The sequence below is a fragment of the Canis lupus genome, chromosome 28, assembly GCF_048164855.1.
Source record: "Canis lupus baileyi chromosome 28, mCanLup2.hap1, whole genome shotgun sequence".
NCBI classification, from domain to species: Eukaryota; Metazoa; Chordata; class Mammalia; order Carnivora; family Canidae; genus Canis; species Canis lupus.
Genome location: NC_132865.1, coordinates 10546285 through 10566526, shown reverse-complemented (window position 1 = coordinate 10566526; position 20242 = coordinate 10546285). Strand labels below are relative to the sequence as shown.

The window sequence follows — 20242 nt, the reverse complement described above, 5'->3', positions numbered from 1 at the left end:
GCAGTTTGGTTTTTTTGTTGTTGTTGTTTTGTTGTTGTGGTGGTGTGTTTTTTTTTGTTGTTGTTTTTGGGGTTTTTTTTGTTTTGTTTTTTTTGGTTTTTTTTGAGCTCCATAATCACCCATCAACTCCAGGCCACCAGGTGAGGCTACGCCCTTACCCAACTCCTACCTGTTTCTACACTGCTGCCCCTCACCACCCTGCCTTACTCAGAACTTTCCAGCCAAAATTCAGCAGCTTCTTTCAAGTACCTGATTCTTTCCCACTTCAGTAATTTATATATTATAGAGAAGAAAATAGTATACAAATAAACACAACCCAATACACTAAGCACCACTGAATCACAGAAGAGGAAGCATCTGCTATGACTCAACATTTGCTTTTCTAAAAATTGAAGCATTGTGCTTGGATTGTGCAATAGATAACTACTAAACCAATGAGAAAATAAAGGTTTAGAGCCCAACACTCAAAAATTTCATTAGGGGCCTATTTTTTTAAATGCTAATAAGAACCTAATAAGAATGGTGGCATTATTTATATGTACTAATAATTAAGAAATACATAAGTGACACAATACATAGGGTATTTTTACTTTAAAATCTGAAGTTTGCTTTGACATTGTAAGAGTTGTAGTTGTGGTACTGAGGGTAAAGGAAGGACAGTGAACTGAAATCCAAGGGAAGATTGTAGCAAATGCAGAGGGATGTGGCTCCTAACCTAGTGAACTGAGATAGCATGTTTAAAGTGTGCATATGGGTGCATTTCATGTATTCCTAATCAGCTCAGATTCAGCTGGCACTGTCTTTTGCATGCACTTCACGTTCCTCAGGGGGAAAATCACACAGAAACAATCTCAAATTGTTCCTTCGTATCAATTGGTTTGGTACAAGTTTACATTTTCAACACAATCATTACAGCAGAGCTGAGTATACTCGTGCCAAGAACAGTTGGGACAAGCATCACAAAGGTGGTGCCATGTGACCTGAGTCTTGAGACATGAACGAGTGTGTCCTAGCAGGAAACAGGGAAGAGAACTAGACAAATAGAATAGCATACATAGAGCTGACTAGGTGTGAAAGAGAATGTCATGTTTTAGAAATGGCCCAGTGTGTGATTTTCCTATATTAACCTGTTCTACTGGGTTTTTAAAAAAAATATTCTTTTCCTCATAGTAATTGAACTAATTTGCCCCCCTTTTCTAGCACTTCATTTTTTATTTCATATAATTTGGGGAAAAGAAAAATGACTTGCCTTCATGTGATATCTAAAATCTTCATTGTACATGTGCTTTTATCTTTGTGTAATTCACCAGATAACAGGACAATGTATACATTTAATGCCTTCCTTCTAACAACTGAATATATAAATAGTCCTTTCAGGTCCAAAAATAAACATCATTCACATACTTGAACCAACTAAAATGGTAACTTTATGAATTCTCCAGATATAATCATGTCTTCATCTTGTCTGTATTCTGAAATATTAAAAACTTAAAGGCTAAAATTATTGTTAGTTAAAATTTTTAATTCAGCCAATTTTAAAGGTTGAATTTAACTTAGTTAATTACAAGCTAATAAAATATGTGTTCTTATATTACACAGACCCATTGGATCAGTTAAAATCACTTATTTAATACCTGCCATATGCATAATATGATCTTTGGGTCTATGATTCTGTTTCATTTCAATTCATATCTTATGATTTGCAGTGCTTCCTCCTGTACTGAATATTGTATTTACTGAAAATACTCCTGATGGAAGCACACTAAATGGAAAAAAAAAAAAACCTTCCATGAAAAACAACAATATTATTTAATTCACTCAAATGATTGTGTTAATTGATTTTCCGATAGACACGGGCCTTGTTTTTCCACATGGATGATCAAATTTATTTTAGAGTCTAATCCTTTGAGGACACTGCAATCTAAGTTTTTCCATAACTTTCTGTTTTATATTGGTAAATATCTTTATTAGATGGAGCGGAGCAGTCACTTGAGATAGAGTATTGTAATAATGAAAAATGTGTTGCTTAATCAACAAAATCATCGAACCTATTCAAAATATGTGTAGTACATTGTCTCCTTCAGGGTCCTACAAAATGTTCTGAAGTGTTCTAAATACTTCTTTTATTTTCTGCAAAAATGCAGTAACGTTTTAGTGCCTAGGTATTTATCATCTCTCCCATGTCATCTTGAGGGCATTTGTTTCGGTGAAATCTCTAAGATGGTTGTAGTGACTCATATTCTCAAAGGACCATTATGTAAGTCTTTTGATTCTTATTTTCTTTTTTTTTTTAAGATTTTATTTATTTATTCGAGAGAGAGAGAGAGAGAGGCAGAGACACAAGCAGAAGGAGAAGCTCCCTGCATGGAGCCTGACATGGGACTCGATCCTGAGTCTCCAGGATCACGTCCTAGGCCGAAGGTGGTGCTAAACCACGGAGCCACCCAGGCCACCCTGATTCTTGTTTTCTGTTTCCATTTTCCCACTCACCCTTTTGCTTAATTCATTTACTGATTTTGCACATTCTGATACTTTAAGATGGGAACAAAATGAGAAAGATAATAAATTCATATAAGCTAATTTTACTACTCTTTATTGGGATCAATCAAATAAAAATATTAAAATGAATAAACAAGACTCTCTTTCATGTATTCAGCTCTTCCTTCCAAGTGCCATTGATTATAAGTGAGCTACTTCTCTATTCCTTATAGTTTTTATTTATTTTTTTTCAAACTTTAGAAAGAGTATCTGTAATGTAAGACAATCTTGGTAAAACTTCCTTTCTGTTTTAAATAATAGATCGTGTTCATCAATGTGGAATTTATTTGGAAGAGACCTTGGAATCCTGTTGTCTTAATAAGAAGGTTAGGGGACAAAATAACAAGGTACCAACAAAGCCAATTATATGTCCAATGATAATATGCAAATAATTCATAAATTGCTAATATGAAGAACAGTTGTACTTTAAAAATATTATGTGTCATTATCACATTTAAATAATAGGAGAGATAGAATCAGTCTAAGTTCTATATATAGCCAAATATTAAACAATTGAGACACATCTAGAAAAAAGAGAAAGAAAGTAGATGGTGAAGTTCAAAGAGCTGGATTGTGAGGACCCAGGTTTTGGAGATAGCATCTGTTATTTCATATATTTTTTAATAAATTTATCAGTGAAGCTAAGTCAGAGAAATATGAATTCACAGGGGGAAAAAATGACATAGCTGCTTTTGAATGGTGTGATTGCCAAAATCCTTATCCTTATAAAAGTGATTTTTGAGGTTAAAAGGAAAAGAAATATAGCATCTGTAAGCATTTCACAGTTATAACATTTTTACAGGCAGGTTAAAGCACTGTTTGGAGAATTTCCACATGGCTGATATTTATTAAACCTAAAAGTTAAAATTACTTTCTTCAGTTTTATTGCAATGCAAACATTTTGTATTGTTTGTAAGGATAACTTTATAAAAGATTTAGAAATGATAAATGTGCTTCTGATCAACCACTACAGAAGGAGAGCCAAAGGGACTTTGGTTTCTGTCATACATAAAGTATGGCCTTCTGGATTACAAGGATGGTTATCTTTTTCTACATGTCTCTCTTGAGATCAAATCTGGGACATTTTAGCCATCTCTGGTTAACTGAAACTATATATTATATTTTGGCTTTCTAAATCTTCGTGCTAGAGGAAAATTAAATTGTGCATTTTAATAAGAACAGTTTATTTTTGCCGTTAAGTAGTTAAGGGGAGTGTAAATTCAGAAGAGATACAATAAGATGCAAAAATAAAAAGTAAGACTTCCAAATTATCTGGTTATATCCCTAAGGAATTAAGCCTAGCCCCATTTAATTTAAGAAAGATTAATAGTGCACCTCCTAAGCTATAAATACTGGCATTCTTTTACCCTTATAGTCTAGTGTGGAAATGGCAAGGCCTTTAGCAGAGAGATGCTCCAGGTACTATGAAATCACAAAGTTTCCTTTAGTGGCTCTAACTCTCTTGGAGGAGGAACAGAGAGGAAAGATTAACCACAGAAAAACAAAGCACATGCAAGAGAAGCAATGCTGGAATCAGTGGAATGGGAAAATTCCGATTTTTTTTCATGTACATAAATCCAAAAATCTAAACAAGAGCAAAATATTAGCAAATTGAATGCAATGATCTAAAGAACAGATGATGTATAATGTTTCATGTTGAATTTATTCTAAAAATGCAAGTCTGGTGTAACACTTAAAAATGTTAATCTTGACACCACCACCCCCATCCATACCTCACACCATACAAAAAATTAATTTCAGTTATATTGGAGATCAAAATGTGAACATAATTAAACTTCAAGAAGTAATCAGAGGAGTATATTTTCACTATCTTGGTGAACACAAAGTTCTCTTAAAGGTTACAGAAATTAATAACCACAACAAGAAAATTTGAAAAATTGGACCTAATTAAAAATAAGAACTTGTGTTCATCAGATGTATCATTTAGAGAGTGAAAAGCAAGCCATAGTATGGAAGAGGATATTTGGTATGTCTATCTCTATCTTCATATCTATATATCTAATAAAGGATTCCTATCCAAAATTTTTCAAGAATTCCTACAAATCAAATTAGAGGGGGAAAAAAAAAACCCTGAAAAGTCAACAGAGAAATGGAAGAAAACTTGAAATAACACTTTAAAGAAAGAATATATAAATGAACAAAAACACAATGGTTAACAACCTCATTAATCACTAGGGAAATGCAAATTAAAACTATAGTGATATCCCAGTACACACCCACTAAAATGATTAAAATAAATGTACTGACAAACATTGGCAAGGATGTGGAACATTGAGAACTCCCATGCATTGCTGGTGGGAGTGTAAATTGATATAAGCACTTTGGAAAATATTATATAGCTACAATAATTAAAGCAAAGTCTTGGTCAAATCTATTAGGCTGATGATATATTATCTATGAATTAGTAATTCTATTCCTAGACATAAATCTGTACCCCATAAAAACAAATATATATGCTTACCAAATGAGTTATACAAATATATTCACAGTGTTATTTCCAGTTGCTCCAAATTAGAAACCACCCTAAAGTCCATCAACATTCGAATGGACAAGAAAAATTGTAGTGTATTGATATAACCAAATGCTCTTCAGTGATTAAAATGAATAGAATATTGTGGCCTCCACCAACATACTTAAATATCACAAACATAATTTTGAGTGCAAGAAACCAAATACAAGAGTACACAGGGCATGATTCTATTTATATAAAGTTTAAAAACAACCAATTTATAGTGTTATTAGTTGGTATGGTTGGTAACTTGAAGAAGTGACTGGGAAGAGACAGAAGGGGGCAATTTCTGGATCTTGGTGCTGATTACATAGCGTGTTCACTTTGAAGAATGTACCAACTCCACATTTAACTTCTGTACAGTTATTTGTGTATGTCATTTTTCCCAATAAATTCTATTCATATGAGTTTTACATAAAGAAGTATCAGTCTGGGCTTTTGGTGTTGTCTTTTTCCAGTCATTATCTTCCCAGCTGAAGTTGTCAACTTTTTTATGGGCAGAGACTAACTTGTACCTTGTGTGCAATCCATTGGTACCATTCCCATGGGCTTAATTAATCTAATGGAAGCTCTTAGATATTTTACGTGCAGAGAAACATAACAGGATTTTTGTTTTTAAAATGCTATTGCTATTCAGAGAAGTTTCGTATTTTTATCTAGTTAATGCTATTTGAGGCAAAGTAATGCATTCAGTGGACATACTATAACATTTCTTGTGTTCCAGTTCACCACAGATGATGACTATGATGGACATGGATACGGCATCTATTCCAAACTTTTTCTGGTAATACTTGCTCTGCCTCAAACACTGGGAAACCAAAAATGCAAAGTATGAGTCATTTATTTCGCTGGTTTGGATTGTAACAGATACAGCGTGGTTTAGGAGTGACCTATTGTGTCCTAATCCTCTAGGTGTATCAGTTGCAGCAATGGCGTGATTCTAAAATAGGCAGTTAAAGAGCCTACTTTGTACTCGGGAAGTGACTTCCTGAGAAAGGCAGCAGCTTATCTGGGTGCTCAGTTCTGCAGTGTAGATTTGAGTGAGCTTTGATGAAAGCTCAATTTAAAATCTATTTCTTCATCCCTCTCAATGTTCATGTAACCTATTTAATATTTTGTAGTATATCCCTTTCTGTAGTAAAGTACCTAGAAATGAGTCTGTTTTTCTTTTCTTTTCTTTTCTTTTTTCTTTTCTTTTCTTTCTTTTCTTTCTTTTCTTTCTTTTCTTTTCCTTTTCTTTTTTTCTTTTTTTTTTTTTGTGAGTCTGTTTTCTGCAGCTGTTTTTTTAGTTGGTAACCTAGAATAACGTGCTCAGCATTCTGTATAAGGAGCAAAAGTTTACATAAATGGATGAACAACTTTTATCCTCTTCTATAATTAGAGTTTAATCTTGGCCCTCTTACCTATGATCACGTGGAATGTTAACTGAAAATAAATTTTGTTGGTTCAACTGCATCACCACTCTTGAAGACTTTCAAGTAATAAGCTCTACTTTTATTAAGTCCAGTAAGATCTTCCATGTAATTATAAGTATCATCATACATTCTGCATGAGAAGCACCCATCCAATGTCATTGTACCACTAAATAGTGAATCTGCAGTTGAAATTTACCCTTTTTTTCCATTTGCTTATTAGGCCATGTGGCGGTGTTTGCCCTGTATTAGTGGATCACTTAGCTGCAAGGCTCTTCTATCTTACTAGATTTCATTAAGAGTTACTATACTTCCATACAGGAATAGAAGAGAAATGTAAAAGTTATAATGGTGCACGTGCGCACATGTATGCACACACACACACACACACACACACACACAGAGGTGGGGGGGGAAATAATTCGGTCTACTAAAAAACTGAAGTATTGCATATCATGACCAATTCTTTAGCTAAAGGAGTAAAGAATTATTTTCCTAAGAATCAAAGAAGAGGGTATTGGTGGTTTATTTAGTTTTCCCTCATGGCATTAAGCCACATTAAGCACTATTTTTTTTTTTTTGCAGCATAATGGCTATTAAGCAACTCTGTATATGCTTGCCTTTTGATGGATTATTTCTTAATTCACAATTTCACAATTCATGTAACGTTTTATTGAGCACCCACTAAGTACAGAGTATTGGGCACTATGGGAGATATAAAGCTAAGTATGAAACTGACTCTATCCTCATAATTAATCTTATGGGAAAGGCAGAGAGAAATATTTAATTTTAATTATAAAACAAATCACACTATAGTTTGTTATAGTAGCTTGTGGTGAATATTATAAATAAATTATTATGTAAGTATAGAAGAAGAAACAAATTCCAAATGAAGGTGCTAGAAGAAGCTTCAGGAGAAGCTTGTTTGAGGTAAATAGAATAGGAGGAAGGACCTTTCAAAAATAAACATCATAAACAAATGCTATTAATGTTCGGGTAGGTTTATACAACAACCTATATCTATGTGCCTTTCCCATATTATGGAGGGTGGTGGAAGCTTAAGACTATAAAAGAAGAAAAATTGAGGCCAGAGTTTGGAAGATCATAAATATCATGCTAAGAGGTTTATTTTTATTTTTTATTTATTTATTCATGGGAGACAGAGAGGGGGGTGGGGGGCAGAGGCACAGGCAGAGGGAGAAGCAGGCTCCATGCAGGGAGCCCGATATGGGACTCGATCCCAGGTCTCCGGGATCATGCCCTGGGCTGAAGGCGGTGCTAAACCACTGAACCACCAGGGCTGCCCATGCTAAGAGTTTTAGATGTTATTGTCATTTGGAAGCCAGTTAGCAAGGAACCAAAAATGTGAGGGCGTTAGGGCATTCTGGTGGCAATGTGAAAACTGGACTGACCAGGGGCACTGGGGTGGCTCAGTAGTTGAGCGTCTGCCTTTGACTCAGGTCGTGACCCTGGGTCCTGGGATCAAGTCCTACATCAGGCTGTCCACGGGGACCCTGCTTCTCCCTCTGCCTATGTGTCTGCCTCTCTCTCTGTATCTCTCATGAACAAATAAATAAAATCTTTTAAAAATCATATGGTTTTTATCTTTCATTTTGTTAATGTGGTGATTCATGATGATTAATTTGTGGATGTTCAGCCATTCTTGCATCCCTGGAATAATTCCTACTTGATCATTATGTTTGATCCTCCTAATGTATTATTGAATTCAGTTTGCTGATGTTTTGTTGAGGATTTTTGCATCTATTGGCCTGTAATCGTGTGTGTGTGTGTGTGTGTGTGTGTGTGTGATATCTTTGTCTGGGTTTAGTATCAGGATAACACTACCCCCTTGTAAAAATAAGTTTAAAAGCATGCTGTTCTCTTCGATTTTTTGAAGGGTTTGAGAAGGATAGGTATTGAATCTTTTTTGAATGTTTCATAGGGGCAGCCCAGGTGGCTCAGCGGTTTAGTGCTGCCTTCAGCCCAGGGCATGATCCTGGGGACCTGGGATCGAGTCCCATGTCAGGCTCCCTGCATGAAGCCTGCTTCTCCCTCTGCCTATGTCTCTCTCTCTCTCTCTCTCTCTCTCTCTGTGTGTGTGTGTGTGTCTCTCATGAATAAATAAATAAAATTTAAAAAAATGTTTCATAGAATTTACCAGTTAAGCTATCTAGTCCTGGACTTCTGTTTATTGGGAGATCTTATGTTTTTGTTGTCAGAGTTTACATCTCTTAATGAATCCTTTAACTTAAACTTATAGTTATTTTTACTATTTTTGTCTTTAACTCTTCATACTAGAAAGCTAGATTAATTCCAGTGAGATTTTTACTTTCATATGTTTTCTTGTTATTAATTAGTGACTTCTAAGCTTAAAAGAATCCCTTTAACATTTCTTTTCAGGCCAGTTTAAGAGTTATGAACTCTTCTAGCTTTTGCTTGTCTGGAAAACCTTTTATCTCTTCTTTATTCTACACAATAACTGTGCCAGGTAGAGAACTCTTAATTGCAAGTTTTTTGCTTTCAGTACTTAAATTTATCATACTACTCCCTTCTGGCTTGCAAAGTTTCTGCTGAGAAATCAACTGATAGTCCCTGGTACAGAACAAGTTGCTTTTTTCTTGCTGTTTAAGATTCTCTCTAACTTCTGACGTTTTAATTATAATGTATCTTTGTGTAAATTTGTGTTGTTTTAAGTCACTATCACTTTGCTAATATGTTACAGCAGTAATATGTGACTAATAAAGATTTTTGTACCTAGCAGTAGAGTGTAGCTGTAACACATATCTAAAAATCAGAAAGTAGTTTTGGAATTGGGTAATGGTTAAAGGCTGGAGGAATTTTGAATATGATTAAAAAAAAGCCTGGATTACTTTTCACAGACTGTTAGTAGAGAATGGATGTTTAAGGACACAGAAGAAAGTGAGGAGCACGTAGAAAAAAAATCTACATTGCCTTAGGGAATACTTAACTCATGATAAGCAGACTGTTGGTAGAAAGGACATTAAATGTTAAGTTGAGGGATACTGGTGAGGACTCCAAAGGAAATAAGGAATATGTTATTGAAAACCTGGAAAGGAGTTATTTGTTATGTAATGGTAGAAAGCTTGCTAAGTTATGTCCTACAGTTTTGTGGAAAGCAGATGAACTGTTATGTGGTACCTGTAATGCAGTTATGTGGTGAGTGATAAATTGGGATATTTAGCTGAGGAAATTTACAAGCAATACATTGAAGTATGACCTGATTTATTCTTGCTGTTTGTAGTAAAATGTGAGGAGTAAGAGATAAATTCAGGAAATAACTGTTAACCAAAAAGGAACTAGGATTTGATAATGTGAGGAATTCTCCATCTATCCAGACTGCAAAAGATGCCAAAATAAGGAGATTTGCCGTCAGGAAAGCATGCTCCAGAGATGTTACAGAGTGTGACTGGCCAATCTATTGTTAACACTTTGAAAGGATAAAAAGGTCGGCGTGTTCAGTCACACAGAGGTGACTGAAGAGATAGGCCTGTGTCTCATGGACCCTCTCAGCCATGTTAGCGGAAGCCAGGAATAGAGAATTCTCCAAAAGAATTGTGAAGGATCTGCTTGTCTAATGGAGTGAACCACAGGGTTCTTGAGGGTGTTATACAAGCAGAAATACTGCCATCTTAACTGGAAAGTATAGAGAAAGGACAAAATAAAGACTGATGGACTCAACAAAGTTCTACAGACAGGAAATATAGTATGACAAAACTCCTCTACTATTAACTTGTACTATTCTCAAGGGAAAAACAAAACAACATAGATGACTTTGAGGGCAGAATGTAGGCCCAGAAGATAGAGCCATGGGGTCCAGAGGCCAGGGCTATGGTCCTGGAGTGAGGAACCAAGAGCCACAAGGGACTATCCCCCATCCTTGAAACATCATAGAGTTTTTTTCAGTGGGATTTCTGAGGTGATAAGATTTTGAACTTTGAGTCTTTACTAAAATGTATTGAGACTTTATTTATGAGGAATGGACATGACTCTTTGGGAGCTAGGGAGTAGACTGTGATGGAGAGAATAATGACTTTCCTAAGATATCCACGTCTTAATCCCCAGAATTTGTATGTACATGTTACTTTATATGGCAGAAGGGATTGCGCGGATATGATTAAATTGAGGATCTTAAAATGCTGGTATTATCTTGGATTTTCTGAATGGTCCAGTGGTAAGAACAAGTATCTTTGTAAGAGCCAGGCACGTCAAAGGAAGAAAAAGACGTGTCAATGGAACCAGTGGTTAGAGTGACATACTTTTAAGGTGGACAGGGCCATGAGATGAGGAAGACAAGCAGCTCTGGAAGATGGAAAAGACAAATGGTTCTCCTCTGAATTCTTCAGAAATGATGTTACCAGACCCTTGCATTATTTTAAACTTCTAACTTCCTAAATTATGAGAATAAATTCATCCTATTTTAGGGATGCCTGGGTGGCTCAGCGGTTGAGCATCTGCCTTCAGCTCAGGGCATGATCCAGGGGTCACGGGTTGAAGTCCCACATCGGGCTCCCTGTAGGGAGCCTATTTGTCACTCTGCCTATGTCTCTGTCTCTCTGTGTGTGTGTGTGTGTGTGTGTGTGTGTGTGTCTCTTACAAATAAATAAATAAAATCTGAAAAAAAAATTGTGCAATTTTAAACCACTAAGTTTATGGTAATTTGTTAGAGCCAAAACAGAAAACTAATACATTCCTTCATTTATAAATATTTGGAGAAGAGCTAGTATATTTCAGACGCAAGTTGGCTGCTAGGAACATAGTAACAAATGAAGTAGATATAGTGGATTCTACTTTTACATGTTTGTAATCTGGCCAGAAACAGTGGAAGAGAAGTGTGATTTTTTCCACATGCTTGCTTTGATATGCATGATTCGTGGACATCTACATCCATACATTTCATAATAACAGCTAATGCATATGCCGGTCACTGTTCTAAGCACTATTTATACGTTAACTCATTTATTTCTTATAATAATCCTGGGATAGTGTTATAGATGAGGAAAACTCTATAGATGAAGAAACTGGGTATGGATATGTAAAGCAACTTGCCCAAGCTCATGCACCTGGGTGACAGAACTGAAATCCAAATAAATAAGCCAGACTGGCTCCAAATCTGGAGCCTTAAAACACTTTTTTAGCAACTCTAGAATCTGAATCTGTCATTGTGCATAGTTTGATCCATAAATATAAATTTGACGCTTGTAAGGCAAATAAGAAACAGTGGCATAGAAGTCAAGGAACAGAGTTTTCGAGAAAAAGATAATAATTAACATTGTCAGATGTTGAGTAATGTCAAGTGGAATGACTATTAACCAGGAATGCCTTGATTTGGTGTTCTCGTTATAAAAAAATTCCTGTTACCATTTTCGGAAGTTGTATTTATTAACCATTATTTCTCAGAATGTGGCAGGCCTTTGCACTCAGCAATTTATTAGTTTCAGCTGCTTCAGTATATTCGGACAGCTGTCACTAACCCATTGAGACCATGGGCTCCAACTCACATACATATATCTTGGCCTCATTCCTATGATGTCCTCCAGCATAGATATATTTTGCTTTGCTTCCACTGAAATTTCTCAAGATGTCTTGTCCAGTGATGTGCATGAAATTAGCTCCTTCAGATACCTACTGACATACTACACAGCTTTCTGTCATCTTTCAGTGACACTTCTGCAAAACTCAAACCAGCTTTTACAGCGTCAGGGTACCATATACATTTATCCTGTTAGATATGGACAGATATTTTTAACTAGCATTTGCATTAAACATTATTTTTAAGAACCTTTGGATTCATATAATATCTATTAGTGAATAACATTTCAAGATTAAAACCATGGTTATTTTATCTTCCTCTGCCCCCTTCTAGCTCATGCAAGTACATGCTTAATAAGTATGGAATGGAGTAATGAGGCATAGAATTCTATTAACTATTATTGTCTTACTTTGAGTAATGAACAACTGTTTGGAGTATTATTACAACTTGGTAACAAAGTTAACACAAGAATAACTTCTATCAGCATTATTTGTTGAATACCAATTGTGTACCATCATCCACTTTATACATCCACATAGTCCTGCAAGCTTCCCACCAATCTTGGTCTAGCTCTCACTAATAACCTGTGGTCACTTGGGACTCTCGTCTTTCAGCACTTCTTGCACAGCTCTCGTCCACAGAGCTTAGAGAAGAATGAATCAACTTCCTGTCAAGGGCTGTTTTTTTAATACACTGTCATAGGACCATACATCTACTTTCAGAGCACCTATTTTTGAACTTACAGAATATATTTTTTTATGTTATCACTCAGTTATTGTCTGTACCCCTCACTAAAATAAAAACTATACCAATTGTGTCTATCTTTGCTCACCATCACATTACCCACATGGCACAGTCTGAGTGCATGAAGTATATATATATTAGAGATATGAAAAAAAATGAAAGTCAATTTCATTTTAGTGAGGAATCATACATAGAATCTTAAATTTTATAATAAAAATTGGATTAATATGATTAATCTGGTGGGAACAAAGGTATTTGTGCTACTGGAAGCACATACCATAAACTCCCCCCAAAATAGTAAAACATTTTTTTTCTCATTGAATCAAGATAAAGTGGTTGCAAGCTGAAATCCCAGCTTCCTCTCTGCTATGCTACTTTCTTACAAACATTTCTTTAAGTAGTCTTAGAAGTTGGGAACCAAAGGCTTTTGAAATTGAATAATCACCTTTTCACATGCTGTATTTGTGTTCATATTTTGTGAGCCCCCTAATGACTCATTTATGTATTTACTGCACAGTCCAGGTGGGTTTTCTAAAGCTTTCCAAGACAGGGTTTAAAGATAACTTGAGATTTAGTGTTCATCAAACTAAAGGAGACAGTTTGGAAAATAAAATTTGAGACTCTTTTTTCCACTTACAGTCCTGTTTCTGTATCTAAGGCCATTTAAGTAAACATCTAAAAATGGTTTTTATAACAGTAAGATAATCATGAATTTCATTTACATATTTACTGTTCACATACTGCTGTGCTGGTAAAGGCAAATGCAGAGTTTATTCAAATAGTTGTCTTTGAACACATATGTGAGGTCAAAGACTATCCAGGTGGTTCTGAGCTCTTTAGCAGACACAAATACACACAAAATGAGGATTGGAGCTGGATTCCTGAAATACCCGTGGGCTATGTAATGCTAAATTATACCTGAAAATTCAATCTATTCAACTCAGCAGGCTGAAGTCGCTCATCAATGTGATAATTATAACTAAATATGAACAGGAAAGAAATTAGGAGAACAGGACTGCTGTGTATACCACTTTTGTAGACAGGCTGAAATGAATTCTATTAATATATAAAGATATTTTATGCACATTTTACATTGGAAATTATTAGAAATTTTGAAGTAACTTTTGATGTTATCATCAGAAATAAATATATGCTGAACATGATTCATAAATAGAAATTCATATTTAGCCAAAAAGTCTTAAAAGTCCGTAAATAATCACACATCTTAGTATTGCTCTCTGTTCATTTTAGATACTACATTTTTAAAACACAAACCATAATAAAATCTAGACCAATATTTTTAAGATTGTGTGTGTGGTGTGTACACTTAACTTTATGACTTAATTTTATCTTTTTTTTAAAGATTTATTTATTTATTTAAGACAGAGCACACAAGTGAGGTGGAGGGAGGAGAGGCAAGGAAGGAGAAGGGTCAGAGGCTGAGGGAGAAGCAGACTCCCTGCTGAGCAGGGAGCCTGATGCAGGGCTGGATCTCAAGACCCTGAAATCATGACCCAAGGTAAAGGCAGATGCTTAACTCACTGAGCCACCCAGGTGCCCCTAATCTTACCTATTTTTTATTTGAAATTTCCCCTAGGTCATTCTAACCCACTTGATTCATTTCCTTGAAGAACATTCTCCAAATCCATACTGGATCTTAAGTTAATATGCATATATCATATGCATTTATTAGGCTTCTGTGTTGCCTTTACATTAGTATCTTTAGAATCCTTGTTCATGCATCTCTAGAATCTTTTATTTGGAGTCCTAGAATGGGTATCACAATGCATACCATATTGAAATCCTATGTGTCAAATTTATTCTCCCATTATTTCACACAATAAAAGCAGGTATATCTTCCAAAAGAATAGCAGTAGGTCCAGCAATTCAAATTGAAGTAAAATTCTAGATAATGTGCTCTGTTTTCTACTTTTTCTGAATTTGATTTCATCGTCTGACATTTATTCATTTAAGATGAGTAATACTAGTATCATAATACTATCATGAATTGGGCACGGCTTTTGCAATTCACAAACGTAGATGCAGATTTCAGCTCTATTTCTCACGAGCTTTATGAACTGAACCTCACTTGAACCTCAGTTTTCCTATCTACAAAATGAGATAACAATTCCTTTCTCACATAACTGTTTCAAGATTAAATAAGACAACGTAAGTAAAATCCTTGGCACTAAACACATAATAATTGTTGATATGTTTTCATTTGGCTCTGTAATTAATCAATGAACTATTTTCATTTAAAAGATCTAATATGTATTTATATTGCTTGCACTATGAAACGAATTTTGGTTAACTGTAGAGGTGATGATGTGAAATTAAAATATGTGGTCCTAACCACAATGTCGTAGATACTCTTTAAAGCAAGGCAACGTACAATAAAATGCTAAATCCTGCGATTCAGCATAATGTACTTTTTTTTAGCATAATGTACTTATCCTCTGCCTCATACTAATAAAAATTTAAGGTGACTTACCCCCTACTTATGCTTCACTACCGCATATATCCAATAGACTATAATTTTATATAGATAAAAGAAAGCAGAAGAAAAAATAGAAAGAGAAAACCAAATGTTTTAGTTCAGAGGCAAGTTTGATGGAAGAAGTTGATGGAGACAAGAACCAACCAGAAAAAAAGAAAAAGGCAATATGCTGGGTAATCAGCAATTTGTGCAAAAGCACTTATAGCACTTTATTTCTCCATGGACATTTCTACATTTTGCATTCATCTGCCTCACATCACCACCATTACCCTGCATTTTCTCTGTTCCTTTAAGGATCTTCCCCAACTAGAGTCTGGCCACTGAAGGTTTATCCTCCAAGCACTGTAGACACTAGCTCTCCAACTCACAATTCTGTGGTTTTTAATCGGTAGATAGATGGGTAAATAGGTGGTGAGAGATAGGTAGATACATAGGTATATAAATAAAGAAAAGGAGAGATATATATTTCTAATTTTGTTAATTCTATTATAGTGAAATTCTACACATAATTTTCATGAACATAATAACTATTGTGATTTTAAGGATGTTTTAATGTCTCACCACGATTCTTTGTCAACTCAGTAGTATCCTTCCATCTCAGGACACAGTGGAGATGCTAGGTCTGAGACAAAGTTGAGGAAGTCTTTTTCATAAATAAAACACCCCTAGGGAACATGGTTCAGCAGTTCCCCCACATCATGCCCACATCCAATAAACTCTATTATTGTGTTCACTTGTCTGTGAGGTAATTTGTTACGGATATACTACTCTTTATGTGGCTGTAACCCTAAGAGACTTGGTACATTTTAGGTCTAGGATTGCTACATTTTTAGTTTGTAACAGTCAACATTTTCTAAGATATGTTGAAGTGAAATAGACTATGTACACAGGCACATATACCTTACTTCATATTTCTAGTTATAATCTGTAGAAAACTCAAAACTAATCTAATTGTATGTTATAGCCTTTTTTAAAAAAAAAAAAGTCATTTAGGAGCCATTAAATATTTGGGCCCATTCAAAGGATGTGATTAAAAAGATAGAATGCCATTATCCTTGACATCATGCAAATAGATTTATCCAAATATGAATGGGAAAATAAGACCACTAAGAAGATAAAACTAAGTATGAAAAATCAAATTTAGGCTAAGGCAAAAGAACAATGAAACTAAGAGAAGGTAGAATGGAAACCATACAAAGAAAGGGAATTAAGCAAAAGCAAGGATGCTCAACAACAATGACCAGTAAGGAGATTCAGTGAAAATAAAATCAATTGTTGTATGAGTGATAAAGGAGAAACATTTAAAGTTGAATACTTTAAAGTATTAAATATTTCTTTTAGAATTCAATGATTTTAAAGACTTCTTTGATATTAGAGCATTAGGAACTGGAGAAAGTCCAAATAAATGAATAAAGACTTAATAATAAAATCCAATTCTTGTTTACAAAAAATCTTAGAAAAGTCTTTTCCAGATACATAAAAATATTTAGTGAACCAAACTGAGGAATATACAGTTGACTTGTTTGTGAAGTACAAATAGTCAAGTATAAAGCAGCATCATTCTGGAAATTTTCTCACTCATATGAACCAATATTACAAGTGAAAACTTGGACGGAATATTAGGAAATTTTATATTTTCTCTGATTATAAAAGAACAATGATTAAATCTGATGGTAAAATGAGGTGCTAGGTAAAATGACAAGATTTTTTAATATGTCAGCCACTCAATATTTTAATTAATAACTCTTTTTTTAGATTATCCACTAATGAGAAGGTACTTGACTCTGGGCAAACAGGTATGGATCCAGTTCCAGGACATTAGGCAAGACAGTAAATCACTTACCTTAGACATGCACAGAAAATACAGATGCATTTTCTTAAATTGCCAAAAAGATGGATCAGTGATTGTGCTGGGGTTGAAAATATTTGGGTGATATCCCTGAAATATCTGAGCAAAGGTCTTTTGTCAAGAATTTACAGGGACTGCACCAAAAAGGAGATGTTTTAGTAAAGAAGGCAGTGCTCAGAGCTAAGCTGAGAAAAGGAGGAGTTCCCTCAGGGGCAGCTGATGTGCTAATGAGGGAAAGGTAGAGAAGGTCCACATCTGAACTTTGTGCCGCAGAGTGACAAGAATGACAGAAGAGAAAGGTCAACTACAGGTAACTTTCTGTGCGAACCTGAGAAAAACTGACCAAAGGGAAGTTGAGCTATCACTCAGATCAATTAAAGAAATAATTTTGGACTCGGGTGTTCAGAGGGAAAAAGCTCTAGGCTACCTCTGGGGAGTCCTGGATGGAAGCCCCTGCTGTGAGTACCTGGTTCAAGTAGCCCCAGGACCTGCCCCTTCAGTTTTCCATCCAGCAAACTTGTAAAAGCTCACTGTGGTAGACCAGACATCTGTAAATGGGGAATTTTGGCAACTTCACACCTTACACCTTTTCAGTTTTAATATTTTTATTGTTCTAGCAAGTCTCTGAAATGTAAGCATCATGCAGTTCAAGTTAAATAGTGCTACATAGTCCACCTACTAAGTCTTGATAAAATTATTTGAAGTTCTGTCAAAATTAACACATATTGTTAATTTTTATGTATTTTTTCTTCCAAGTTCTTATTTAAATTCTAGTTAGTTAATATACAGTGTAACATTAGTTTTGGGTGTAGGACTTAGTGACTCATGACTTACGTACATACTGTAATTTTTAAACTAGTAAGGATGTCAGAACTCTGGATGGACTAATCATTTGATACTCTGGGTAGTCTTTAAATGTTCTTGCAGTGTTCTATGTGGAAGAAAGGATGATAAGGGCTGGGGCAGCGGGAGGAGAGGTGGGTCATGTGATGTCTGAGAAGGGGAAGTCACGCCTCCTGCAGAATCGAGCTGACCTCTGCCATCCCAAGGAGTCCATGGTGCTTCTCACCGTGAGCGTCCCCACCAGCAGCCTGTGGTTAACCGCACTCATCCCTCTTGGAAGTTAGTTGAGCACAACTAGCTGTTATGGAAATATCCCTCTGTGGGTCTTCATCCCTTGTGGCCTAAACAGCTACCAGAAAGCATCGCTTCAACCTTACATGGCACTGGCTCAAGAGAAATATCAACCAGTTCAAAGCAGGGCATTGCCTCTTGTTCTCTGTGAGGTTTCAGTCAGAACACTTAATCTCTCAGCCTTATCTTACTGCAACATTAAAAAAAGGGCAAAAAAAACCAAAATAATAATAAGAGGAGGAGGAATCCATCATGGGATTGTTTTTAGTATTCAGTGAGTGATACTGTAAAACTCTTTTTTTTGTTTGTTTGTTTGTGGCTTTCATTTTGAGCCACTGTAAATTTTATTTTGTTTAAATGTGTTTTCCATTAACATTCACATACAAATTCCTTCAGGCAAAAGTTTTAACATAGAACTTTCTTCTTGGAGATCTTGCCAACTGTTACTTACAATAGTTTTTAAGCAATGAATACTTCAGAACAATCCCAAGCCGATACTTAATTGGTTACAATTGTAAGATGCAGAGCTTTTTTTAAAAAGTTTTCTGGTCCCCCAAAATTCAGTAGGGCCAAATGCATTAACTGGAAATAGCATTTGTTAAAAAAAAAAAAAAAGTCTTAAAAGAAGATAATGAATAAAATAACTATTTAGGCTCTTGTACACAATCTTTCTAAATTTTCACCCTGTAAGAAATGATTACAATGTCCTTCAGGCTTGCTATATGCCCTACAGAATTAAACAAAACAAGAAATTTAACATTTCAACAAGCTAGTAACTATTTACTGTAAGCATATAGTGAAATTCTGGAAGACAGACTACCATACTTTAAGAAAACACTATTAACAGGTAAGCTTGTGTTGAAGGCAGTTTATAAATGAAACATTACAAATCTTATGTTTATGCATACAACTTATAAAATAGAAAAAAAGCTATTTTTCCAATAGTATAGCATCACACTAACACTATATAGTTAAGATCGAAAGCTTCTGTACATGTCCACTACACCTCCACAGCAGCATACGCCTCAGACATTTTCCTTTGTTATCCAACATATGCCAACCATGGTTTCACGGATTTGTACCAGTTTAGGCAGGCTAAAATAATCACTCTGCCATATTTATTTAACTATGAGACAAAGTTAACCAATTTCAGGGAACAAAAGGTTTCATAATCAGTAAACATATTAAACTTCCACAAAGGTTGGAAAATGCTTCTAAGGACATGATATAATCCTAACAGGAGGATGAATTATGCCCCTAGATAGAGTGTACGTGGGAATAGTTAGGAGCCTGGAGAAATAAAGACATATGGGACCTAAATGATCATCAAATCAGTAATAGCTACTAGAAACTCAAATTTTAGTGCAACATCATCCAGTTTAACACTTGACTACTCAAAACTGTTCTGCTGTTAGTGTGAATTAATATTGAAATAGAGAGCAGTCTGAATCACATGGAATTTTGAAAAATTAGAATGATTGTGTATCTAACCTTAGTTTTGTAAAACTCTTAGAGAACTACCTAGCACCTAATGCACACTCCCTGGATGAATGTTAGTTCTCCTTAAGCCGCAGTGTTCGTTCTCTGTGATGAGTTCCAGCAAACATCAATTTTTTTTTTTATTTCAGTTCATTATTAGGGAAATTATAATGATACTTTTACATAAGTCTTCTCCAGCAGCTACCCAGTGCATTGTCCCTTCATTCAGTCCTAAAGTCAAATTGGTCTATTTTTCAATAAAGCAATCTCAACACAACTACCGAAGTCACATAGTGTCCCTGAATATTATTACCTGCACCTGCCCTCATTTGGGAAAAGCTTACTCATTTTTAAAAGGAAGGCAGGGATAGCTAAGTAATGGAATTGCAAAGATTATGTGATGTGATGTGTACTTAGCAGAGTGCTTGTACTTCCTTTATTTCCCATTGTACACGCACACACACACACACACACAATACTACACTCTTTCTCTCTTTCTTTCTTCCTC

The 20242-nt window shown here is 35.2% G+C and overlaps 1 protein-coding gene across 17 annotated transcripts in view; it reads left to right on the top strand.

Moving 5' to 3' along the window:
* RALYL (RALY RNA binding protein like) overlaps window positions 1-20242 on the top strand; it is a 708475-nt gene that overhangs the window by 477194 nt on the left and 211039 nt on the right. For 2 of the 17 annotated variants that reach the window (XM_072804072.1, XM_072804073.1), the window contains exons 2-3: window positions 2800-2885; window positions 5793-5852. The exons of 13 other annotated variants lie outside the window; for them this stretch is intronic. The gene's annotated coding sequence lies outside the window, so the exon portion shown is untranslated. The remainder of the gene's footprint in view (window positions 1-2799; window positions 2886-5792; window positions 5853-20242) is intronic. 2 more of the 17 variants (XM_072804074.1, XM_072804076.1) reach the window with 1 other exon arrangement.